Consider the following 27,471-nt stretch of genomic DNA (forward strand, 5'->3'; position numbering starts at 1 on the left):
GAGAGGGCAAGAGAAGCAGCAGCAGCAAAGATCAGATTTCCACAACCTGTCACTTTCATGCTGGGAGTAATACGTAGCACATATTTTATTATGCTTTGTGTAAATCTAAAACTAAATAGAAAAATATGCCAGTGGCCTTAACATAGGTAAAATTGTGTTTGTGTTGTATAGTGTTTATAATCGAAAATAATATATTCATAAACATCAAAAAATTAGAATCCAATAAATTCAAAGTTAAAATGTACTTTCCATCTTCATTCACCAAAACACAAAACTGTTGACCTAAAGATAGAGGATCAACCTTAATTTCCATTTATTTGATTCTGTAATTTCTTTGGCTTCTAGTTTAGCTTGATATAGCTACATTTAGTCCCCTTTATTTGTTTTCATGAAAAGGAATAAAATAACTTCTCTATAGAAAGTATAATGTAATATTTGCATAATTTGCCTGATATAGTAAAATTATTCTCAGATACATTAAGTAGTAATAATATAATATGTTTATCTGCTAAATTATAAGTTACAAAACATATTCAAATGTCTCATGTGAACACTTGAGCATTGCTTATGGTAGGAAAGTTGCTCTTTGTTGATAATTGGTATTACCAATGGGTGCAACTGATCTGTTGCTAAAATGCTGCCTTTATTAAAAAGTCCATAGTTTTATTCTCTTTTTGTATTATAGAAATTAGGCTTTAAAAGAACATGCCTATGCAATAATAATAGTAACAACAACACTTTTTATTTAGTCTTTCATCCATGGATCTCAAAGCACTTTAGGAAGATGGGTGGCATTATGCCCTTTTACAAATGGGTAAACTGAGCTCAGGGAGGTGAAGTAATTTCCTTATGTTCAAATAGTGAGTTAGTGATAGTCCAGAATAGAATTCAGGTTTCTTGTCTTCTTCCCTAATCAGTGCCAGTTCCCTGTATAGTGGTGATGCATATGAATAACAGGCCATACCTGTAGTTGAAAGAGGATACATTTTATCTTCACTGAGTAACTGGAGAAATTATTCAAGGTTATAAGGGGGAGGGGGGAGGCTTTCATGTAGTGGAGTACTTGAGTTTTAATCTGAAACCTAGTTTTATTCAGCTCAGTTTTAAAACCTTGTCAGTTAGTTATGAAAATTAGTTATAATTTGTTTGAAAATGTTATAATTATGTCAAATTTATAGGTTTATAGGGACTCTTAAGAGCAAATGAACTTAATATTAACTAATAGCATTTTAACGGCTTAGAGCTTTTAGAACATGGTGTTTAGAGAGTGCAAAATGTGCCAAAATATTTTAAATGTCAAGTTTATTCAGACTTTTATTAGTAATAATTATAACTGGAACATAAATAAGTTGATCAGAGTTGAATAATGATTTTTGATGTTAGCAAGGATGTTTGTTCCACCTTTTTAATGGAAAAAGATAGATAAGGCAACATGTACTGCATTAGCAAATTACACTGAAAGATTTGAGTGAATTGCATTTAAAGCTTCAGCTCTAATAACATTGTGCCAAATTAGCAGGAATGAATAGATGCTGAGTAAATACTCCTGTTATGTTGCTAGTTTATAATGGATTTGTTGATAGAAAACAACTTTTCTATCCGTTTTCATCATGGTAATTTGATAACCCATTTGTATTACTTAAACTGCATATTTTGTAACTGTTGTCAAAGCAAAGTAATTTGTAATAGAAGCAGTATGTAGAAACCGTTCTAGTAAAAATGTTCTCTAAATTGCTTTGCTTGGAGCTACAGAGGTTTGCCATAAAGAATGATTTCTCATATTGGATTTTCAAAGCCACAGGAGTGGCCACAGAGCAGAAAAAAGGACAGCCTTTTGATTTAAGACTATTTAATGCCCCAGTTGTTGTGAAACAGAATGATATAAACTCCAGTGGGTTAGCAGAACATATCACTACAATCTCCTAATGCCCAAAACTAGAAACTGATTTATCACCTATTAGATCTTATTCAGAGCAGGGGAAAATAAGAACTATGATAGCAGGATGGCAGAAAATTAATTTGAAATAAAATAATATAGGTCAAGCATCTCCGTTCGTCTATACAAGTCAATCTTTTTAGCTTTAAAGCTTGTTTTATTGTTTTGATTAGGTTTCTTATAGAGATACTGTAGATGTAGACTAGTATACAGAGATTATATAAAATTATGTATTCAAGAGAGATGGAACTCTGTGATGTGTGATTGCTTCACACATTTAGAATCTAGAAAAAACAAACACATCATTTACCATGTTTCAATAAATGTCATTCTTTATCTGACTCTTTCCCTGTTACGAATACTGTGTTTTGGAGGAGTAGTTGGCAAGGAAAGGGATAGCTCTCAAGCTGTCGTGTTCTATTTAGGATATCTCATCATGTGGGTTTTTCTCTCAAGTGTATATTTTTATTCCAGTAGATTGCATTCATGTGTGCTCCTAAAACAACTTTTTAAGGAAGAAAGGTAGACACTAACTTTGTTTCTTAAAAAAAACAATATTTAGAAGCAGCAATTATTTGGTAGCATATCGATCAATATTTTTTTATTTAAAAGAATTCTATTATTTTATTAAATAATGTTTACACACACCTATTTACTATTATTGCACTAGCATCAACATTTATATATTATGCTTTGCAGATAGTTCTAATGTGCAACAAAAGTGTGAATTGTTGACCACTTTCCCAACAGCTTCTGAAGGTTATTTGGAGCCAATCAAACTGTGTTTAACAATTCTGAGTCAATACTACTGTCAGCAGAAGTGCCTTGTCCTTAGAGGGTGTGTCTTCACAGGAAAAAAGGTGTGCTCTGACCTGGTAATAACACAAAGTAAAGACAGTTTGTAGGGTTTTTTACACATTAGCAGGACAATGTAAATATATGGGGTGAGATGAGGGAGCTAGGGTTTACCTTGACATACTAACTTGTGTTTAGACTATATGTGGAAAGGCCAACTTAATATATTGGGACCATGGCCACAGATTCCTTGAAAAAAGGGTATTTTGAAACTTTTTAATTAAAAAATAAAATAAAAAGGGATGGGGGGAGAGAAGCACTCTTTCCATTCTCCTTTCTTCCTGGCTCCCCTTTCTCCCATCCGTTTCTTTCCTCAGTTCTGCTCTTTTCTTTTTACCACTACAGCTTCTAATGAAAACAGAGACGTCCTTGAATGCAATGTAAGGAGATGTCTCAAGTCAAAAAATGTAATTGCTAATAGCATCTAGGGTTACCATCCAGTATCCGCCTTTAAAAACAAGTGGCATGAGTGTTGGCAACCTTAGCTGATGAGCCAAGTACAGAATAGCAGCTGCCTTCCAGGATCTCTGATAGCTTTTGAATTTATGGCTGGTGAAAGTGCCAAAATGACAGTCCTAGAGAGATTCCCCTTCTACAAAACAGGTCCAGCTCAGGTGCAGCCCACATTGCCCTGCCAATGATATTCACTCCTAACTTAAGGGACAGAATCCAGGGGTAAAGAACAATTTTTTAAAATTTCCCTCTAGTTTGAAGTTCAGGTATGTTGGCAAGATAATGTAGTCGGTGCTTGTTCTGTAGATGGGGGATATTGCTAGCATTGTCATTTTGGCATTTTTCACCAGACCTAAATTCAAAAATGATTAGGAACCACCTGGAAGGCAGGTGTTGTATTCTATATTTGTACATCCTGCCTTGACCCTCCAGATTTGAGCAGTCTATTGTACAATAAATTTATTATTAAATACCCATAAACCCCTATTGAAATGAAAGGAGGAAACACTGAGTTCAACTGAGGGTGAAAAAACATGGCGAGAGAACTTTGTTCAATTATTCAAACAGATCCCCATGTTTTGAAGGCAGGACTTCTTCAAATACTGGAAAAAACAGACTTGTGTTGTTGTTAGTGACAGTACCAAAAATTAGATTTTTCAATTAACTGTTGGTAAATGGAGATTATCATGTGTTCTCTATTACTAAACAAAGGATAAAATGTTTAAACATTTTCTCGTTCCATTGTTCATCATCGTATTTCATATACAGCTGGTTGTTTGTCAGATTTCTGTTTCTGTGATCTTCACCTAAGAGCAGATTGTCTTTATCAAGTAGTGAAGCCAGACTTTTGACTTGTATAGAGTAAAGCTCAGGTCTCTTTAAGATGGAAAGTCATTTGATTCTCAGCTGGGTCCCTGGTGTGCAAATGAGCTATCTGATACAAGGTTTTATTGCAAAGAAATGCAGCATACTATTTCCACTGCTGCAAATCACTCACTTAAGCCTAGATCCTGAATTGTGATATACTAGAACAAATTCATGTGCCTGCTCAGGTTTGGGACCTAATATTTATATTGGGAAACTTTGCTTATAACTAAAATGATTTCTGCAAACACCTGGTTTTTCAGTTTTATTTGGCTGACAAGACCATTTATGACATGAAACTCCCAAATGTCTTGAGGTTATCATAGCAGTGATGTCTATTTATAGTATCCTTCCAATGCAAAGGGAAAAATATGTAAATTACTATTCTTTAGAATGTAGACTAGTTAATGTTAACAAATGTTTTTCTAAATATTTTCTGATATAAAATTTTTCTTTACAAACAACTGAAGCAAGCAAATAGGAATCAAGAAAACACAAATAATAATTCTCAAAGATTTTTCTATTTATATGCGTAGCTATAGCAGACATATACTGTATACATACTGTGATCTTGTCTCTCATAACCAACCCATTGATATTATTAGAGGGAAAAAATAGTAAGACATCTGAAAGTGAATTTACCAATCATATTGTCATTTCTTTGATGGTGTAACTTAGACTCCCTTAGTCTTATAGACTCTCCTTCACACATCAGTAGTAAGTCTAAGGGAGGGACATTAATGTAATTTACATGAAGAAGACCTGAAAGAATATATATGTCAAAGTAGGGGTGGCCTTCTTTAACTTTGTTTATGTTCTTCCACTTCTGGCTACACTGATCTCATCTGCCCTTGTATACTAATTTAGATTCATCTGTGCCTTTAAGGTGCAACTCTGGATTGGAATAATGCAGCTCTGCACTGTCTGGGGAAAATTCAAAAAGGGTGTTTGTGCCTCAAGGACACACACATCTTCCTTAAGGTACCTGGTATGCGAGAAGGATATCCTGGCTGCACATTCCTTTTTGTAGGTTTGATCTGGCCATATCTCTTTTCCACACCTTCCTGCAACCCTTGATGTCCCTGTGCTTCCCAAAGCACAGAGAGGGAGCAGACCTACAAGGCACTGAAAACAGATAATTCAATTAATTGTAGCTGGCCCTTATGCAAGCCATAGATGAATGCCTCCTAACCACCAGGTCCCCTAGGAAAGGGCCAAGCTCAACCTGGCCCTTAGACTTTTTACACTTAGATTCAGCTGGCCAGATTCAAAGATTATGTGTCAACGAAAGAGGTTACACTCTCCTGAATGAGTTGTGAGTCCAAATAAGTAATGCTAAATTAAGCAAACTGAAGTCCTGTCAACTGTGTGTAATGCAATGCAACCTTTTTCAGAACATGAACACTCTGCTATATTTACCGCAACCGAAAACAAATTAGAAATTAACACATTTATTTATACAACTAAATGATCTCCCAGTAATAACTTGTCACAGAATAATGTTCCTTTTTTGATTAATTTAAGAGACTTACTCACCACATTGCATACGAATTAATAACAAAGTACTTGTGTACAAATTAACAACAAAGTTCTGCATTGCTATTTGAATGCTTATTGCATTCATGCTACTGTATTACAGAGGAGATAAGGTTAGGCTTGATTTGGACTCAGGTTTTTTGTTCTGTTTTGTGCAATTAAATTACTCTTCTGTGCTATGGAAAAATAATTCAGCGCAATAAATTGACTTTGTACTCAGTTGTTGCTTAATATTTTGAATGGAATGGAAAAAGTACTCTCTGCAGAACTTGGACATTGTTACGGAAATAGTCAGTATTATGCTATGCGGATATTTGGAATTTCTAGTGATTGAGGGTTTGGGTTTTTTTTTCATACATATATATATATGCCCCTAGAAGTACATTTTCATTTGATACTTTAGGGATGTAGGTGGCATGCAGCTGCCTGTACATCACTCTCAGACTTGTAAAAATGTTGTATGTATTGTTTCTATGTATAATATATAAGGATAACTTTATGTCATGGAAGTCATGGATTCCGTGACTTTCAGAGACCTCTGTGACATTTTCTGCTTCAGGCCCAGGGCGACGGGGCAAGAGCTGTCAGCCAGCGGGGGCCATGGGCAGCGGGATGATGTGGACTCCCCTCCCCCTGCAATGGGGCTCAGGCTTCAGTTGTTCCCATCAGCCGCATTTTGCCACAGTTATTTTTAGTAAAAGATCATGACTTCCATGAATTTTTGTTTATTGCCTGTGACCTGTCCCTGACTTTTACTAAAAATAACCATGACAAAATCTTAACCTTAATGATATATTATGCTAAAGATTGTACATATCTTACTTTTCATGTACTATGTCATGTTTCTTTCCCCTGGTTGTCACGGATGCTATTACTTTAGTCCATTTAATATGTATCCTTACTCTTTCTTTAAAGAATCTGCAAACATTCTATGAAATCCAGTGAATAGTTCAAACTCACACGTGTATAGATACATTTTAGTATGCAGTAAGAATTGGGTGATGGATTTTTTCATAATTTTCATCAGTTTTATGAGACCACAATCCTGCAAACAGTGTGCTGGCATGAATCCCACTGATATCAAGGGAACTCTGCATGTGCATGTAGGAGTTCTTATTAATACATGATCCGAATCAGAGCATGAACTTATAGGCCTGGTCAGTCCTGCCCTCCTTTTCTAAACAGAGTCAAAAACTGTCTAATAAAAAATATCTGGACTTATAATAAGCTATCAAAATATCCTTTTTCAAGGTGCCTAGTAGGCCTGGTTAAAATTTTTCCCTCAGAACTGTTTTTCAATGGATTTTCAACTAAATTATTTTTTTACTGTGGATATTTTTGTTTTTTATCAAAAAACTGAGCACCCACACCACCAGATTTTTTGGTTTTTGTGTGAAAACTGAAGTGTTTTGATTTTTGATATACCACCTTGTGCCTCTTGGGAGTTGCTTCTTGTCCCCATTCTACTCTGTGAGCAGGGCATTCCAGCTGCACTACACAAGGTGCACTGTATCCCATCACCAAGACAGGAAACCAGGACGCATCATGGGAGATATAATTGAAATTTTCCATGGAGGGAAAAATATATTTTCTGACTAGCATTAGTGGCAAGAATCTTCTGTTGACCCATCTTGTTAATAAGTGTTGAAACCCTACAGTGGGATGCTACTTGTTCCTGATGACGTGTTGCAGATATGTGGCATATTAATTCCACACTGGATATATGGGAGGTGGAAGTAGGTCTTTGTCAGGTGGAACTGGACTCTGTGACAGAGAAGTTTGTGGCCTCAATTGTCAGTGCTCAGCCCTTCTGAAGTAATGAATTATTTAAGGACAGGTTCAATGAATCCTAAACACTTTCAAAGCTGTTATTACATGAGGCCTCTATAGAAGCCTGTTTTCTCTTTTTGTGGCATTTGAGGGAGTCTGAAGTACTTACATTTTTGTTTAATCAGAATATTATGATTTGTTTATGATCACACACAAATCTGAAGAAATACTGTATTAATGTAAGTATACACCAATTACAGCAGTAATATTTGAGTGGCACCATTGCTGTTTAATACTTACTATTCACTGAATCACTTCATAAACTGTTAGGCTCATTGTCACCTAATTTATTATGTATGGAGCATAAGAAATGTATAGGTATATTTCTGTTGTTAGCGTCACAGTTGCAATGTAGCAGATTAAGTATTAAGGTAAGTAGATTTTTTAAAATTTGACTATTTCCCCCTAGGTAAAATTTAAATTAACTGACCTAAATAACAACATGTTTGATACTTTTTAAAAATAAAGTTAGAACATAGAAAAAGATCCTAAAAGTGTGAAGAAATGTTTATCTTCAAGTTGAGATTTTTGTAAAGATAGCACTGTTGAGAGTTGTTGTAAAAATAATGCAAGTATCAAAGACGTTTAAAAATGTTTTGTTCTTAAAAGCATTGTTTTCCACTTTAGATAGGGACAAAGTCAGGGAAGCTAAAACAATACATGTATTCAGTTTTAGCATCCCAAAACTCATTATGGCATTCAATGCAGCATTGTATGGGGCATATTTAAAAACATGAAAACTGAAGTTATTTGAAATGTTAACCAATTATGTGTTGTATCATCTAGCTTACATAAAACCTTGGTCAAAGTCTGGTGTTGCACTGTGATGCTTCCTATAGCCTCTTATTTTCATCTGAGTTTCCATAACCTCCAATGCAGATGAGTTTGGGAATGCTGGCAAGTCCTGTCTTATATGAGCATAAATATCCTTTCCCAGAGAAGTGTTTTCACTACCCTTCATAAATTACTCTGCAGTGCCAGGATCTCACTGTTCACCAAAAGGCTCCTATTGTTAGTTGCTGTAAACTGTTCAAATTACTTCTGGTGTACTGGTCCTGGCACTCGAGGAGGGTTGTAACAGGAGCATAATTACTGAGTCAGGAAAAATCCAGCTGCTTCAGAACAGTTTTTGATCCTCACATGATGTATCTGTCTTTCTCCAGTTTTGAACCTCCTACGATAGGTGCTTCTAATTGCTACAAGCTTGGAACGTTCAAAGACAAAGCTACTGGCCACTATAGTCAGAATTCTATCCTCTGACATAAGTCCTGATGCAGTGGTTGAATGAAACAAATTGTTGTTTGGATTGCTTATGAATTCATGATACAGTTGTCTAGGAGCAACAAGATTTATATTATTTTGGTTCTCATCTGGCTAATTATGTGTGATTGCTCATTGAAGGGAGATGTCATTCAGTTTGCTTTATAGAATTCTATAACTAAGTCTTCCCTCCTTCTGGTCTTTAGGTCTTTACACCAACTAAGCATAGTCAACACTTGTAACACTTTTGGGAATGCTTATCCCTGCTATAGACAGGCTTTTTAACTAAAGGCTCAAACAGATTTCATTATTCAGGTTTTGCTTTCCAAAGTGAGTGTCTTTTCTTTGGGAATGTTCCCAATAATCCCCATTAGCAAACACCAAAATCCAAATTTAGTACATTATAAATTAAAAACAGTTTAACATGAGGAAATTGGTGAGAATATAATAAAATAAAAGGTATAAGAAAAAACAAACCCAAAACACATCACAGACTGATTAGTGAAGAATATCTGTAAGTGAGTTAGAAACTTTCTTAGAAATATAATTGTACCTTGAGCAACTACAAAAACTCATCTCTTGTCCCCTTGGGTTGTAAAAATTGCCTCCTTTTCAGTGATCCCTCCTGGTTTCATTGAGTATGTCTACACCCGATCTGGGAATGAGCCTCTCAGACAAGGTCTACAGACTCGCTCTAGTGCGCTAAAAATAGCTGCGTAGATGTTGCCTCATCTTCACCTCCCCAGTTTGAATGCCTGAACTCCAGACCTGAGCTGCCATGTCAAATCAATGTCTACATGGCTCTTTTTAGCACAGTAGTGCAAGTCCTGCTAACATAAGTCTATCAACCAATGCTGGGAAGCTCGTTCCCAGATGCACTGTAGCCAGACCGTCTGAGTCTCACCAAGGTTCAGCAAGAGTCTCCTTGGATAGGCAAGCTTATCTCTTTTCTGGATCGATGATACTGTCCTTTGTTATGCTAGAGAAAATCTCTTTTCCTGATTGGCAAGTTTTCTACTCCAGTTTTTAGTAAGCATTTGAACCTGGCAAACCATGGGATGGTTTTACTGTAGTTTAAGTAACTGGTTTGCTTTGTCCTTTCCACTGTCTGGCTCTTAGGGTTGGAACATCCCTTGTGGAATAATCTAAATAAGCAACATGATTTTTTTCCCCTTCCTGATACCAGATGGTTCAGACATATGGAGATTACATAAAGGTTTATATCATGGGTTCATAAAATCAGTACAGATATTCATATAAAGCTACCTACAGTGTAACTTGGCATTATAAACCAACTGTCTAGATGTAGTGACCAAGGGTGAAATTCAGGTCACAAAGGGCTCAAGTGAGACTTCAGTGGTGCATACTCTCTGTGCAGGCCCTTTTCCCAGGGTGAATGTCATCCTAAGCAAATGCGCTGCTCCAGTACCACTGATTGCATGAAATGATTGATTGTCTCATTTGTCCTTGCAGTGGGTTAGAACCTTCATGGAGCAGCACTGTTTCTGAGACAACATTTTTGGCACTTCCTCTTAGTATGTCTTTCATCTTCTATGCCAGTGTATTGTGGGATTTTTGAAGTCCCAATCCTACACATCTACATTTAACAGGAAACATTGTAGATGGCTCTGGTTCAGCAGGACCTAAGTAAAGACTTGTCCAAGAGATTGCAGTCAGCCATTACAACCATTTAAAACAGTCTTGCAAGCTCAGCCACCTGGAGCACAATTATAAAGCTCAAGGTGTTGCAAGAAATAGCTTCTTGAAATCATATCTATATTGCAAACGCAAGGGAATTTCCAATACTTGAAAAATGTTTGTTTTATCCATTTATATCATATTTTGATGGCAGCAAAAGCTTCCTTCAACAAAAAGGGGGAGAAATTAAAAGTGCTGCATATGCGTGAGAGATCTTACAGTGCCAGGTTTCATGCTACTGAATTGAGCAGTAAAATTTCATATAAAGCTATCTCAATCCAATTAACTTGCTTAAAGAAATAGCCCATCCTACCCATTTGGAGACAGTATTTTCTCAACTTTAACAAAGAAACTCACAATCCACAGTAGAAAATCACTGTGTTACCTGCTAACACTTTGTAGCTTTCCACTTCAGAAGGCTCTGGAGAGAGATTAGAAAGCTTTGGCGATAAATCTTTTTTTGCATGCACTTTTTTCTTTTGTAGAACAGTTCTTATGTGCTGTATGCGTTTACAGATATGACAGTTAAAATCTGGAACGAGAATGGAGTTTAATATCTTCCAATATATATGCTTAGAAAATTAATTTAAACCTCTTTAGCAAATGAAAATCAGATGTGACCATACCCATAATCAATTTTCACAACTCTAATTTAGTGACATCTAAATTTCCCCACCAATGATTTCCCTTTCAAAATATACTACATCATCCCGAAGAGCTTGCCTTCACTTGGAACAAAGGCGTGTTAATTTTTCAAGTTAGCTAATATATGGTAACTAACACAAGGTAAAATCTTGGTGAAGATAAGGCAGTTTGTAGTTTTCACATGAGTTAACAGGTCAAGATAAATGCTAAGCTCCCCCATGGTTTTTATCTCAATCAGCTAACACAGATTAAAACTATAGACTGCTTCGTCTTCAGTAGGATTTTACCTTGGGTTAGCTAATTTAAGAATGCACCATTTTTAATAGGGAAGATGTTCTTTCTAAAGCCTCAGAAACATTTCTAACCCTTTGGGAATTCCATTTAAATATGGAATGGTCTCTGGAATAGCAAATTCATTTAACCAATTCCACTACACTTTCCTATAACTATAGGACCGATCATTTTTTCCGGAATACAATTTAGCCTTGCTAAGCTAAATAAAACAAATTTCAGTGACATTAGGAAAAAGTTTTTTACTAGGAGGGTGGTGAAGCACTGGAATAGATTACCTAGGGAGGTGGTGGAATCTCCATCCTTAGAGGTTTTTAAGCTGAGGCTTGACAAAGCCCTGGTTGGGATGATACAGCTGAGGTTAGTCCTGCTTTGATCAGGGGGTTGGACTAGATGACCTCCTGAGGTCCCTTCCAACTCTAAAATTCTATGATTCTATGATTCTATGACATACAATTTCATTCTGTTTTCTCAGTGTTGAAGTATTTTAAGTGATTATTGCACAAATTCAGTTTATCAGCCTTATGTTTTTATTAATATGATAATAAAACAAGATCTTTTTTTAAAACGTTCTTTAAATTGGAATATTAGCAATTGCTTCGCTTTTATGCTCCTTGCAAACTCATTTTTAAAAGAAAAATACATTAGGAGTGATTTTACTTAAAGAAAAAAGACCCAAAATGAGTACCTCAGCCCTCTCTTTCTACCTTACATCACCCCCACACTCAAAGGCACACTGAGCTCTTGGCAGCTTCACAGTTTCCTCTGCTTAATCTCTTCTTTCTCCCTAATGTTACCAGAACTGCTTCTGTCCCACAAAAGAGTTCCTTTCCTTTACCCACCCACATCAACATATTCATAAATGATTGGGGAAAGGGGTAAATAATGAGGTGGCGAAGTTCGCATATGACGCTAAATTACTCAAGGGAGTTAAATCCAAAACTGACTGTGAAGAGTTACAAAGGGTTCTCACAAAACTGGGTGACTAGGCAACAAAATGGCAAATGAATTTCAGTATTGATAAATATAAAGTAATGCACATTGGAAAACATAATTCCAACTATATATATATATAATATATAAATAATATGGGGTTTAAATTAGCTGTCACCACTCAAGAAAGAGATCTTGACATTATTGTGGATAATTCTCTGAAAACATATGCTCAATGTACATCAACAGTCAAAAAAGCTAACAGAATGTTAGGAACTATTATGAAAGGTACGACCATAGTGCCTGGAGGGGCCACAATGAGAGTGCTTATTCAGGAAAAACTGCAAGGAATAGGGTAGACAATCCAAAACCTGTGGTTTATTCTATAATTCAGTTTGCCAAGTCAATAACAAAACAGCTTCTGTAATATCACACTGGTTATCAAGAAGCCAAAATACAGTCCCTTTTAAGCAATCCAGCTTTTGGCTCCTTTCCAGACAGCCAAGTCTAATATATTGAAGGGTTATTGAAAAACTTATTCACCGTAATTAAAGTTCTACCAATCCCAAGGGGCCAGACACATTGCCTACCAGATCAATTAATATTCTTCTTCAAGTGCTTGCTCTATGTCCATTCCCAATTTAGGTGTGCATGCTTGCCACATGCACCGGTGCCGGAAAACTTTTTCCCTTAGTGGTACTTGTACAAGCCAGCTCTAGCGCCCCCTGCAGTGGCATGCAAATGCACCCACATATAGGTGTTACTGGCTCCCCCTCCCTCTCAGTTCCTTCTTGCAGCCAATGATGGTGCTGGAACGTTCTTGCCTTCACAAGTTCCTCTCGTCTCCCTATTGGTTCATTCATTGTTTTAGTGTATATAGTTACTTGTTCGGTTACAGTTAGTTCTAGTTTATTAGTAGTTAGTTACAGAGTTGGATCATGCCCCGTTCCCTGAGGTTTAACCCCTGCGCTTCGTGTAAGAAGACTATGCCGAGGAGTGACCCTCATCAAAGTTGTGCAAAGTGTCTGGGAGAAGCCCATGTCAATGAGAGGTATAAGATCTGTAAAAATTTCTGCCCGCTGACTAAGGACCGGAATATCCGTCTCAGGGCCATTCTGATGGAGTTGGCTCTTAGACAGGTCTCGGAGTGCTGGACTTGGCACCAAGCACGATGGCCTCAGCGCACAGTGCCCCTCCGGTGCCCGCTTCATCCTCCTGGCACCGATCTCCTTCTCTGGTTCCAAAGAAGAGGCCCAGGAAGATCCACACGGAATGGAAACGCTCTCCTGTGGAGAAGGCTAAGGGGGACCTGGCGAGACCTGCATCAGGCCTCCAACCCTTCCCACCTCAGAAAGGTCCCTCGCCTCAGCAAGCGTCAATCCCAGCATCAGGCCCTCCACTGACTCCAGATAGTGGTAGAGGCCCTCATTGTTTAGTGGTGCTGTCGACTCCAGAGGCCTTCCAAGCTATGAAGGACCTCCTGGTGCTGCTGGTACCACAGACACCGAGGGATGACAGAGCACAGAACCAAGATCTGGCACCGACGCCTCGGGGTACTTCATCGAGGGACAGATCTGCTCATCAATCCCCATCATGAAGGCATTGCTCACTGGTGCACATGTGGTCCCCAGAGTCCAGGCCATGCTGTCTGGGTCAGGATACTGCCAGATCGGGCTCCCACCGCCGTTCTCCAGAGGACTGGCATTGAGCGGAGCACCACTGTGGAGCAGAGTGATGCAGGACACCAGACTCATGGAGCGTTTCCCTGGCATCGCGACCTTGCTCACCTAGTCCTCACAGGAAGCCCAAGAACAAGAGCCAGTCCCATCACACCTAGCGTTCGGGCTTCTCATGCCGCTCTCCAATGCTGGCACATCAACAACGTGTCTTGCACAGGACCGCAAGGTATTCGGAGATGGCACCACCATGGCCATCGGATATCAGTACCTCATCCTTGAACAGGGATGAAGTTGTCCAGACTAGACAAGCCCCTGCTCCGGTGCCCAGTTTCCCCACAGTACTACCAATCGCAGCATGGCCACAAGGCCAGTGGCCTGGAGCGTGGCCGTACCGGTGGGAGTTTCCCTCTGGGATGCCGCAGGCCAGTTCCATGCGAGGAACCTCGGTGCCCTAGTCCTCCATCCCTCAGAGTGCAGCGCCGCACTTGGACTTGGACTCAGACCATGAGGGTTTGCATGCCTCGAGCCCCAGGGGTTCCACCCCACACAGAACAGAGGTCCCTTCCCCAGCTCAGGTACCAGCCTCTTCCTCATGGTCACTGGATAAAGAGGTTGCGGGACCCTCATCTGTGGTGCCCATGGATGATTTCATGGTGCACCAGGACTTATTGAAAAGGGTCACCTCCAACTTGGGCCTCAAGTCAGAAGACCTGGATAAGCCAGTTGATGAGCTGTTTGGAACATTGGTAGAGTGGCCCTCCCAGTCCATGAGGGGGTTGTTAAGCTGGCCAAGTCCTGTGGCAAACCCCAACCTCCCTGCCCCCCAAATCAAGGAGGGCAGAGAGGAAATATGTTCCAGCAAAGGGGTGTGAATACCTTCATGCCCACCTCATGCCGGGATCCCTGGTGGTCACAGCTGCCAATGAAAGGGACAGACAGGAGAAAGTCAGCTCGACCCCTAAACATAAAGATGCCAAGAGACTCGACTTGTTCTGTCGAAAAATTTATTCCACAACCAGCCTGCAGCTACGAGTGGTGAACCAACAGGTGCTGCTAGGTAGATACCATTTTAATATCTGGCAGTCGCTGGACAAGTTTGTAGACTCATTGTCCCCCTCCTCCAAACAGAAGTTCGAGGCCATCTTAGAAGAGGGGAGATCGGTGGTCGGGGCATTTCCACAAGCAGCTCTATGCGGCGGACTCTGCAGCCAGGACGATGGCCTTGGCGATATCAATGAGGCGGGTGTCATGGCTCCAATCTGTCAGAGGTCCAACAATCTATCCAGGAATTCCCCTTTGATGGTATGGCCCTCTTTGCCGAGCAGACAGATGCTCAACTGCATGGCATTAAGGACTTCAGGGCTACTTTGCAGTCCCTCGGCCTCAGTACACCGTCTTCCTCTAGGAAGCATTTTAAGCCCCAGCATGAACAGTGATCTGGGGACTACCCCCGCAGAGACTCCTATACGAGGAAAAACAAGGCTTACAAGAGGCACCAGGGCCGTTTGTCATCTGCTGGCCCTTGACCGGTCTCTAGCCACCAGAACTGGGGCGGAAAGAAGGTCTTTTGAAGGTGTGCCCAAGAGCAACCTATCTGTTCTTTCCAGGGATCCAACCCCCCTTTTGTTTTCTTTTTGTTTAGCCCATTTCCTCCCAGCCTGGGCTGCCATAACATCGGACAGATGGTTGTTCAGCACGGGGGCTATTGGTTATACACTCCAGTTTGCCTCACTCCCACCTTCCCACCTTCCTTCCCTCCCTCCCTCTCCCTCTTCAGGGACTCCTCTCTCGAGCAAGTCCTTGAACAGGAGGTGCGAGCACTCCTGCAGTTGGGTGTAGTGGAAGAGGTTCCCAGAGACCTGCAGGGTCAAGAATTTTACTCCCATTACTTCTTGATCCCAAAGGCAAAGGGAAGGCTAAGGCCTATTCTGGACTAAAGGCGCCTGAACAAGTATCTTGGAAAGCTAAAATTTCACATGGTCTCCCTACTCACCATCATTCCCTCTCTGAATCCAGGCGACTGGTATGCCATTCTCGATTTAAAAGACGTCTACTTTCACATTGCGATCTTCCCTGGTCACAGATGGTTCCTGAGATTTATGGTGGTAGACTGCCACTACCAGTTTGTGGTGCTCCCCTTTAGCCTCTTGATTGCGTCAAGAGTTTTCACCAAGTTCATGTCAGTGGTAGTGGCCTGCCTCAGGAGGAGAGGAGTGTAGGTGTTCCAGTACCTGGACGATTGGCTCATCAGGGGCAGGTCAAGGTTTCAGGTCCAGGCCAGCATCTCAATCACCTGAAGTATTGGTCAGGTGCTGGGCCTCCTAATAAACAGACAGAAATCAGCATTAGTCCCTGTTCAAAGAATAGAATTTATCGGAGCAATGCTGGATTCATCCAGGGCCACAGCATTCCTTCCAGGGGAAAGATTCCAGATAATGACAGAGATTATTATCTGCATTTTGGCTCATCCCCTCACAACAGCGAGGGTGTGTCTCATCCTCCTGGGCCACATGGCGGCCTATACCTACATGGTTCCCCAGGCCAGGCTGCACCTCAGACCCCTCCAGATATGGTTGGCATCAGTCTATTCTCCGGTCAGGCACCACCTGGACAGGACACTTACTATCCCTCCAAAAATACTTACCTCCCTGGTATGGTGGTCAAATCCTGGTCACATCCTCTCAGGAATGCCCTATGAAGCACCTCATCTATCGGTAACTCTGGTGTCTGATGACTCGAACCTCGGATGGGGAGCTCACATTGGTTCCCCGAAGACACAGGGAACGTGGGCCTCAGGGGAACTGGGGTTACATATCAATATCAATGAACTCAGGAAAATTCATCTACTTGGTGCAGTTTTTCTACCACATCTTGCCATCAAGATGGTGCAGATTCTCATGGACAATACAGCCTCCATGTATTATATCAACAGACAAGGGGGGGCTAGATCTCCTGCCCTATGCATAGAGGCCATGCACTTCTGGGACTTTTGCATCAGCCACAATATTCACCCAATAGCCGTTCACTTCCTCAGAGGTCAGCAACTGTTTGGTGGACTGTCTCAGCAGGTTCTTTTGCTCTCACCATGAGTAGTCCCTCTATCTGGAGGTGGCATCTTCCAAAGGTGGAGCAATCCCCGAGTGGACCTCTTGGCCAACAGGAAGTACCGTCGCTTTTGTTCCCATCAAGTGCAGATTCCATCACTGACGCTTTTCTCCTCTCTTGGTCAGAGGGACTCCTGTATGCCTTCCTGCCGATATCTTTGATCCACAAAGTCCTCCTGAAGGTGAAGAGACATAAGGCACAGGTCATCCTTATGGCACAAATGTGGCCCAGACAGCATTGGTTCAGGATGCTACTAAGGTCTGGAAAGGCTTTTCTCATCGATAAGGAAGCCTTCTCCTCAGTGGGACTTGAACTTGGTCCTTTCCAGACTCACCGGACTGCTCTTTGAACCTATTGCCTCATGCTCCGTTATGTAACTGTCCTGGAAGGTCGCCTTCGTGCTTGCTATCACGTCCGCCAGGTGAGTGTCGGAGAACAGGGCATTAACATCAGAGCCACTTTACATGGTGTTTTACAAGGACAAGGTCCAGCTAGGCCTGCACTCGGCTTTTTTGCCTAACGTGGTCTCCCATTTATACCTGAATCAGGAGATTTTCCTGCCTGCTTTTTGCCCCAAACCGCACAACTCCAGTGAGGAGAGGCGTCTGCACTCTCTCGATGTGAGGAGAGCCCTGGCCTTTTACATCGACAGGACTAAGCCCTCTACACAGCTCTTCCTGGTGGTTGCATTCCAGATGAAGGGTCTACTGGTTTCCTTGCAGCGTCTTTCAAAGTGGATAATGGCCTGCACCAGGACCTGTTATATGCAGGCTGGACTTTCCCTATCAAAGTTTAAGTGGTTCTGAGATAAAAAGGGTCAGGCCCAATGCTTCTCTTATAGCTGAAGCAAGCTGGGTGCTGGCAGGTAATTCCACCACAGGGGTTTTGATGAAAGCGAGCCAACAGTTTGATCTTCAGTGGGTCCTTCCTCAGTCAGTACATTAAGCAATAGCCATTCCAACAGTTCACAGGTAGTTTACTATGTGGAGTTACAAGTTTCAAAGAAAAATGAGGACAATATTATTACATTACAAGTCCCATCTAAATGATAATATCCCTTTTTGATCTCTGAATCAATAGAACATAGTAAGGAAGCATTATTAACCATATTTAAGCAGGAGATATTCAATTATCTGAAACTTAAAAAATAGTCCTGCAAAAAGTGGAAAGTAGGTAAAATTACAAAGGATGAATGTAGACAAATAACACAATAGGACAAAATTAGAAAGGCCAAGGCACAAAACAAGGGTAAGCTAGTTAGAGACATAAAGGATAACAAGAAAACATCCTACAAACACAGTAGAAGCAAGAGGAAGACCAAGCACAGTGTATGCCCATTACTCAATGGGGGAGAGAAACCAATAACAGAAAATCTGGAAATAGCAGAAATGCTGAATGACTCTTTTGTTTCAGTTTTCACCAAAATGGTTAGTAGCGATTGTACATCTAACATAGCAAATGTCAGTAAAAATGAGGTGGGATCAGTGGCTAAAATAGGGAAAGATCAAGTTAAAAATTATTTAGACAGGTTAGATGTCTTCAAGTCACCAGGGTCTGATGAAATGCATCTTAGAATACTCAAGGAGCTAACTGAGGAGCCATTAGCGATTATCTTCAAAAAATCAGGGAAGATAGGATAGATTCCAGAGGATTGGAAATGGGCAAATATAGTGCCAAACTATAAAAAGAGGAATAAAGACAATCTGGGAAATTACAGACCAGTCAGGGTTAACTTCAGTACCCAAAAAGATAATGGAGCAAATAATTAAGCAATCAATTTCCAAACCCCTAGAGTATAATAAGGTGATAAGTAATAGTCAGCATGAATTTGTCAAGAACAAGTCATTTCAAACCAACCTAATAGCTTTCTTTGACAGGGTAGTAAACCTTGTGGATTGGGGGAAGCGGTAGATGTGGTATATTTTGACTTTAGTAAGGCTTTTGATATTGTCTCACATGACCATCTAATAAATAAACCAGAGAAATACAACCTAGATGGAGCTAATATAAGGTGGGTGTTTAACTGATTGGAAAACCGTTCCCAGAGAGTAGTTATCAGTGGTTCACAGTCAAACTGGAAGGACATATCAAGTTGGGTCCCTCAGGGGTCAGTTCTGCATCTGGTTCAGTTCAATATCTTCATAAATGATTTAGATAAGGCATAGAGAATACACTTATAAAGTTTGCAGGTGATACCAAGTTCGGAGGGGTTGCAAGTGGTTAGGAGGATAGGATTAAAATTTAAAGAGATCAGCACAAACTGGAGCTATGGTCTGAAGTAAATAGGATGAAGTTCAATAAGGACAAATGCAAAGTACTCCACTTAGTAAGGAACAATCAGTTGCACACATACAAAATGTGTGCCTAGAAATGACTGCCTAGGAAGTATTGCGGAAAGGGATCTAGGGGTCATAGTGGATCACAAGCTAAATATGAGTCAACAGCGTAACAGTGTTGCAAAAAAACCCTGCAAACATCATTCTGGGATGTACTAGCAGGAGTGTTGTAAGCAAGACATGAGAAGTAATTCTTCTGCTCTACTCCACCCTGATCAGGTCTCAATATGAGGGAAGTTTCAAAAAATTGGGTTTGTTTAGCCTGGAGAAGAGAAGACTGAAGAGAGGACATGAAAACAGTTTTCAAGTACATAAAAGGTTGCTATAAGGAGGGAGAAAAATTGTTCTCCTTAACTTAAGGATAGGACAAGAAGCAATGGGCTTAAATTGCTGGAAGGAAGATTTAGCTTGGACATTAGGAAAAACTTCTCGACTGTCAGAATAGTTAAGCACTGGATTAAATTGCATAGGAAGATTGTGGAATCTCCATCATTAGAGATTTTTAAGAGCAGGTTAGACAAACACCTGTCAAGGATTATCTAGATCATTGTTTCTCAGCCTGTGGGCTGCTTGTGGCTCAGTCAGCACACAGCTACGGCCTATGTGATACCTTCAGGTCCCTACAGGTATTATATATATTATGTGGATGTGGCCCATACTTAGTCCTACCATAAGTGCAGGGGACTGGACTAGATGACCTGTCGATTCTGTGATTATGAGACAGGAACAGAATTTTAGCATCTACAAGCTAATTAGATCACAGTTAAACTTCTAACAAGATATAGGTAAACACAGACAAATACAAGTACAATGGTTCTCAGCCTGCAGGCTATTTGCAGCCCAATCAGCACACAGCTGCGGCCCATGTGACATTCTTAAGGCCACACGATTAGTATATATATTGTGTGGATGCGTCCCACATAACACACAGAGAGCTGCATATGTGGCCCACAATGGTAAATTGGTTGAGAACCACTGAATTAGTACCTACTCTTGAGTCTCTAACAATATAGGTAAACATATTAAAGATTCTAGTCTACTTAACATGGCTTTGATAATTATCTTCAAGGAACTGCCCTGTTCACCATTCCAATGCCTTCTAGCTAAGTTGTTAAGAATCATACATTAGTTGACCAATCTGTCTGTGTGACAAAAAGAATAGATAATAAGACAGAAAATATCATAATGTCATTATATAGAACAATGATACATCTTAAATACTGCATGCAGTTCTGATTGTTCCTTCTCAAAAAAGTTATATTTGAATTGGAAAAAATACAGAGGAGGACAACAAAAATGATTAGGGATATGGAACAGCTTTCATATGACGACAGATTAAAAAGACTGGGAATGTTGAGCTTGGAAAAGAGATAACTGAAGGGAGATATGATGGAGGTGTATAAAAATCATGAATGGCATGGAGAAAGTGGATAAGGAAGTGTTATTTACTCCTTGACATAACACAAGAACCAGGTGTCATCCAATGAAAATAATAGGCAGCAGGTTTCAAACAAATATAAGGAAGTACTTCTTCACACAACACGCAGTCAATCTATGGAACTTGTTGCCAGGGGATGTTGTGAGGGCCAAAAGTATAACTGGGTTCAAAAAAGAACTAGATAAGTTCCTGAAGGATAGGTCCATCAATGACTTAGTCGAGATAGTCAGGGACACAACCCCATGCTCTGGATGTCTTTAAACTTCTGATTGCCAGAAGCTGAAACTGGACAACAGGGGATGGATCACTTGATAAATTGCATTGTTCTGTTCACTGCCTCTAAGGCATCTGGCTTAGACATAACACTTCTGAAAGACAGGATACTGGGCTAGATGGACCATTGGTCTATTGCAGCATGGCCATTCTTATGTTCTCTCACGTTTGGCTCGATGCTGACTTCCCTGCATGTGTTACTGATAAATCCACCTCCACACGTTGATAATTGCCCAAAGAGTCTGATGAATAATCCACAGCATTGATAGGCCAGTAGTGTGCACACACTTTTGGGGCTCAGTGTTTTTCAGAAGGGATGTGGCAATACAAGATGGTACTTATTTTTACCAAGAAACATAGCTCATCTTTGCTACAGGCTAGCACCAATACATAACAGCAGTGTCTGGTGTTGGCCAACAGTTAACAGTTCAAGTTAAACTATGTGCAACCAATGCTCTCTGCGTGCTAACCAGTATTTCTTTCTCCCCCATGTCCCTTCCCACCTGCCCTTCCTCTACACACACCAGTGTTGTTTAAAAATGTAATGTCTCATGTTAAAATATGACAACCAGCCATGGTTTGGATCAAAACAAGCTTACCTAAAGCTTCAGTAAGGTTTTTCACTTTACCAGCATAGGTGATCCATTTAAAGCACAAGCATTCTCAGGCCAACAAAGCAGAACAGCTGAACAATTGTATCATTCTCTTCTATTACATTGTGGGGTTGGATTTTTATACCACTTTTGGGGATTTCTGTGTGTGTGTCTGTCTGTCTGTCACAATTGGCCTGAATTTTTCAGGGATGATAGTCTGCATTTGTCAGACGGAGGCACTGACGTGTGGCTATGGCATGTGAAGGAATGAATGGGGCCGGAGTTGCAATATCTGCCCGCGTGGTTGAGTGGGGTGCAATCAAGCTAATCACGGGTGCCCTCTGTGGCTTGTTTCTAGTATGGTTAGAAATATGAATGGTACCCAGTGGTCAAAGACCTGGGGTTTTGCTGGTGGGCCTTGGGCTCGTGGGATATGATGAGATCTTGTGGGCCGAGGTCCCCACCCTTGTGCATCCTCTGACCCCTCTCCCAGCCTGAGTCCTGTGTGGTACGCTGAGGAGAGCCTACGCCACATTATGGGTTGTCAGATAGGCGCCCTGGACACCTGGGCTGGAACCATCTAAATGCCTCGTATAGGAGAGTATGGGTGATGGGTAGGTAGTTCTCTTCCCCTGTGTTTTTGGTAAACTGTCTGTCTTCATTTCTCCGCTGTTTGCATCAAAGATCTGGGGCCGAGAAACAAATTCTTTTTAGCTAGCTTTCACTGTGAAACTTTTTGCCTATCAGGCATCATGATTAGTTTTACTTTCTTGGTAACAGAGGGAGAAAGAGACCTTTCCAGGGAATTAAATTGCTGCTGAGGCATACCTAATTTATACCTAATAACACTGAAGAGGTGTTAAACTGACCTTTTGATGCCTCCATCATCTGCAGATTATTCTGTTGCACCTTATTAGCACTTTATGACAGACATTTGACAAGGTATTTGGATGCCTGAAAGAATAAAAAATGATTTTTTCTAGTTGCATTACATGTTTTATTCAGTCATCAGCAATTCCTTAACAATTGATGGTAACATTGATGGAAATATCAAATAATTTGGGAGATGGAGAATTGATTTAATTGAATGTGTTATTATTTTATCAATAATTATCTTAAGTTAACTTTACATGTATTCAAGTCTACGTATCATTAGAAATTTCAAAGTTACAAAATACTGTGCTGTCGGCAGAAAAGTGAGGGATTCCTTGGGTACAGTCTGTAAGGTACTGCCACAAATTTGAACATTTTTTGCCAAGTTCTTAGTTAGAACTCTTATGCGTTGTTGATAAATTTGCTTACAGTCCATATTCCCGCAGTGTGCATGGATTCCTTCATTTTTTTCAGTTATGTCTCTTTTTAGAGCTTCATATTTCCTCCCAAAGCAGTGCACTAGTAGAAAGCATCTTTTGACTTACTGATTTTAATGGTGCAATAACTAGCTGAATTGTACTTTAATAATTCAGCCTTTGGAATGGTAGTGATTTCTAACATGTATGATAGAACACAATTCCAGCAACTCTTATCTTCTTGAGATACAGCTACCTAAATATATAGTAGACTTTTGCATTTTGATATAGATCACATTGTACTCAACTTTTTCTATATTTTACTCTGTTGCAATGAAATATAAGACAGCTGAACTGAATTCCACTACTTTTGGCAATTTTGTGGTGATAAATTTTACTAACAAGTAATAAAATATTAATCAAATAGAAGAGACAGAAGGGACTGGTAGTGGGATTTTTGTGTTGTGTGTCAGAGCACCACCTTATACTTTTCTTTTTTATAACTTTTTTATAACTCTGTCTTTCTATAAAACATTGGGTACAGCGTAATCACAAACTGTCAACAGATTGCTGCGTTTTTCTGTCTAAAGTCAAGGCTTGGTCTACGCTACAGAGTTAAGTTGACATAAGGCAGCTTACATCAACCTAATTATGTCAGTGTCTACACTACTGTGCTGCTTCCACTGAAGTAAATGGCCTGCTACACCAAAATAATAACTCCACATCCATGAGAGGGAGCTCCCCCCTCTAGCTAACGCTCCTGCTCCAGCTGTGAACTCCACATGGGACTGTCAGTCCTAGGGTGGGGACGGATTGCGGGGAGAGGCTCCAGCTGTGAGTCCCGCCTGGACTGACAGCCAGCGCCCAAACCAAAATGTGAAATAATAGCAGCTGTGAAACTGACAAGAATGTCAATTTCACTGCTGGTAGGCTCTCAGCTGTGAAATTGAGCCCTGTGCCATCTGACAGGAGGGGAGGCCAGTTATGAGCCACATGCCTACAGATGAGGCTGTCTGCCGCAGGGCTACTGTGCCTAGTTCCAGCTGTCTGTGTCCCACAATGCTCCTGGTGAGGATGTGCACCACTGACAGAAGGAGCAAGTGTGGACATGAGCCACCACTTTAATTTCTGTGGTGGCTGTATGTCAACTTAACTTAAGTCAACTTAATTTTGAAATGTAGACAAGCCCCAAGTCAAATCAAAGAACAAAATAAGAACCAACAAGAGATCATTCAAGGTGCCAACTATTTTAACATTTTCCTGTCACAAACACACCCCCACACATAAAATGTGTGATATACAGTGGGAATCTCCTGGGCTACCTCCACTCTCAGCCTTACACTTTGCACTTCATAAGAGCATAACATAAGAACAGCCATACTGGGGCAGACCAATATATCCTGTCTTCCGACAGTGGCCGATGCCAGACGCTTCAGAGGGAATGAACAGAACAGGTAATCATCAAGTGATCCATTTCCTGTCACTCATTTCCAGCTTCTGGCAAACAGAGGCTAGGGACACTTCAGAGCATGGTTTGGCATCCCTGCCCATCCTGGCTAATAGCCATTGATGGACCTATCCTCTGTGAACTTATCTCGTTCTTTTTTTAACCCTGTTATAGTCTTGGCCTTCACAACATTCTCTGGCAAAGAGTTCCACAGGTTGACTGTGCGTTGTGTGAAGAGATACTTCCTTTTGTTCATTTTAAATCTGCTGCCTATTAATTTCATTTGGTCCCTTGTTCTTGTGTTATGAGAGGGAGTAAATAACACTTATTTACATTCTCCACACCAGTCATGATTTTATAGACCTCTATCATATTTTCCCTTAGTCATCTCTTTTCCAAGCTAAAAAAATCCTGGTCTTATTAATCTCTCCTCATATGGAAGCTGTTCCATACCCCTAATCATTTTTCTTGCCCTTTTCTGTACCTTTTCCAATTCCAATATATCTTTTTTGAGGTGAGGTGACCAGATCTGAATGCAATATTCAGGATGCCGGCAAACCATGGATTTATATAGAGGCAATATGATATTTTCTGTCTTATCTATCTCTTTCCTAATGATTCCCAACATTCTGTTAGTTTTTTTGACTGCTGCTTAACATTGAGTGGATTGTACAGTATACCTGTACCCCTACCACAGTTGTTTACTAGTGAAAGCAATATTGACAATCTCTGCAGTAGTACACTACTGCTCTTTGAGGGCTGGGGTGAGAGGCCAGTGGCTCCCAGCCAGCCATCAGTCTCTGAGGCAGTAGAAGCCTAAGAGTTGGTGAAGTGACTCAAGTTTGTAGTTGGAGTAGCAGTCACAGAGTGCTCCACTACTACTTTGTGACAAAAAGGTTAAATATAGAAAGATGATTTTTGGAGAAAAATATTAAAAGATCTAAATATGACCGAGGTACGGTGCAGAAGTACGTATATCTGAGCACAGGCCTTATACAGTTTATCCTAGAATAATGCATGCTAAGGAAAATTGCTTATTTATTATTCTTAGGGTTACCTAAATACAGAACAAGCTTATTGAGCAGTGCATGGTAGCTACAATAAAAGACATATTTGTATTTAAATACAGGATCTATTTTAGGATTTTGCCAACTGCCTTAATACAAACAATTACTCTGAAATCCAACAAGCTTAGCTTTGTTTTGTAGAATATGAATTTGTTGAAAAATTGTTGAAAAGCCAACCTACAGTATCACCTTAAAGTGATCCCAGTTTCCTAATATCATAGCCTTGGCTAACAACTCTGTAAAGGTCTGTAAGTGTTTTCATTATAACCCTATTTCCAAGCTTTTATAACTCTGTCAGAATTTATATCAGGGGTAAAATTTAGAATATCAGATCACAGCCTGTGGTTGCACGTTAGTTAAAAATTTGAAGAGAAAACAAGGTTTTGTATTTTCCTCATATGCTTTCAGAAAGAGTAAAAATGCAGATGTCAGACCTAATAGAATCATAGAAGATAAGGGTTGGAAGGGACCTCAGGAGGTCATCTAGTGCAACCCCCTGCTCAAAACAGGACCAACCCCAAATAAATCATTCCAGCCAGGGCTTTGTCAAGATGGGACTTCTTTCTTTTAATTTTTTTTGAGCATCCAGAAATCATCAGAAAGGGACCTCCAGAGCCCTCACCCTCAATCAGGAAGCTAGGACAAGGGCATTAAAAGAGAAACATGATCTAATTAAGTGTTAAATTGGAATTTTTAAAAGACAACCTGACTGGGACTTAACTATTTAAATGTTTTTAAAACCGGCAAAGCAGTGGCCCCTCTGTGCTCCAGGGAGAGGCTTCAACCCTCAACACCTCTCCTGGTTTAGCTGCAGGACTCCAGGGTTGGACTTCAGACCCCCACCCCTAGTTCAGCCAGATGATCCAGCAGCAGCCTTCACTCCCCCCCTTGTCCCCACCTCCTTTCAGCCTTGGGCTCTGGGTTTCAGGCCAGGGCGCAGGACTTCAACAGGGCCAGCCTTATTGGGTGCTGTGGACAACAGGCAAGGAGTGGAGCGCAATGCCACGTAAGGGAGCTCAGGGCAGTGGGGAGCCCGGAGAGGTGGTCCAGGGGAGGCAACAGGGGCCAGAGGCACCAAAATATAACTGTACATTATTTGTATTACTGAGTCTGCAAAAAAACCAAACAAACCCTATATAAATAAATTACAATCATTTGGACATGTTCATGTGCATATTAATTTGCTTTTCCTGAAGTAAATTAAGTATTTTAGGAAAAATTGTCAGAGAAGCCACTAGCATGAGTTGCTGGCTGCACTCCGAGGCCAGTAAAAAAATTTGTTGTGAGGACCCCTGCATGTTGCCAACTCTTGTGATATTTGGTGTTTCACTTCAAGCTTCAGCTCCTGTACACATGAGATTAGGTGAGAATCTGTTTGTTTGGTTTTTGTTTGTTTGTATTTAAGTAAGTTTCTAGCCCTCATGGTTGTGGAGAAAAAGCTTGAAAAAAGAGAAGGCAAACATAAAGACCCAAAATTTATTTAAAATTTCATGATTTTTAAAACAGTGTAATGTGTTTTAGGGTATTTGGCACCTGAGGGCCAAGCCTGCATTTGGATTCCCCTCCCTGGCCTCACACACCCCCCTCCTGTGCAGGGCAGGAGGGGTGCTTGGCTCCCACAAGACGACGCTGCCACCCAGCTGCCCTGGGGAGGGGGGTTCTGTACCTGCAGGGCGGGAACACGCTGCTTACCTCCTCCTGTGTGGGGTGGCCTCCCTCCCCCCACTCCTGCACTTACCCACTGCCTAGCGCCTGCCTCTCCCGCTCCAGCCCCGCAGTCTGGCACCAGCTTTGACGGGGCCATCTCATCCCCCGGCCTGGGGCCAGCCCTTCACAACACATGAGGGGCACAGGAGGCTCTGAGGGGTGGCTGGCGGCATTTTGCAGTCCACAGAACCTCACCCATTTAAAATTCTTTGCACCTACCTTTAACTCGTACTCCA

General features: G+C 40.8%; 1 protein-coding gene across 4 annotated transcripts in view; it reads left to right on the plus strand.

The window, feature by feature from the left end:
* Nucleotides 1–27,471, plus strand: part of DOCK1 (dedicator of cytokinesis 1) — a 525,973-nt gene that overhangs the window by 343,797 nt on the left and 154,705 nt on the right. The gene's annotated exons all lie outside the window — the stretch shown is intronic.

Source organism: Emydura macquarii, unplaced genomic scaffold (assembly GCF_026122565.2).
Source record: "Emydura macquarii macquarii isolate MOO-44397 ecotype Brisbane River unplaced genomic scaffold, CSIRO-AGI_Emac_v2 contig_3343, whole genome shotgun sequence".
Taxonomy (NCBI): domain Eukaryota; kingdom Metazoa; phylum Chordata; order Testudines; family Chelidae; genus Emydura; species Emydura macquarii.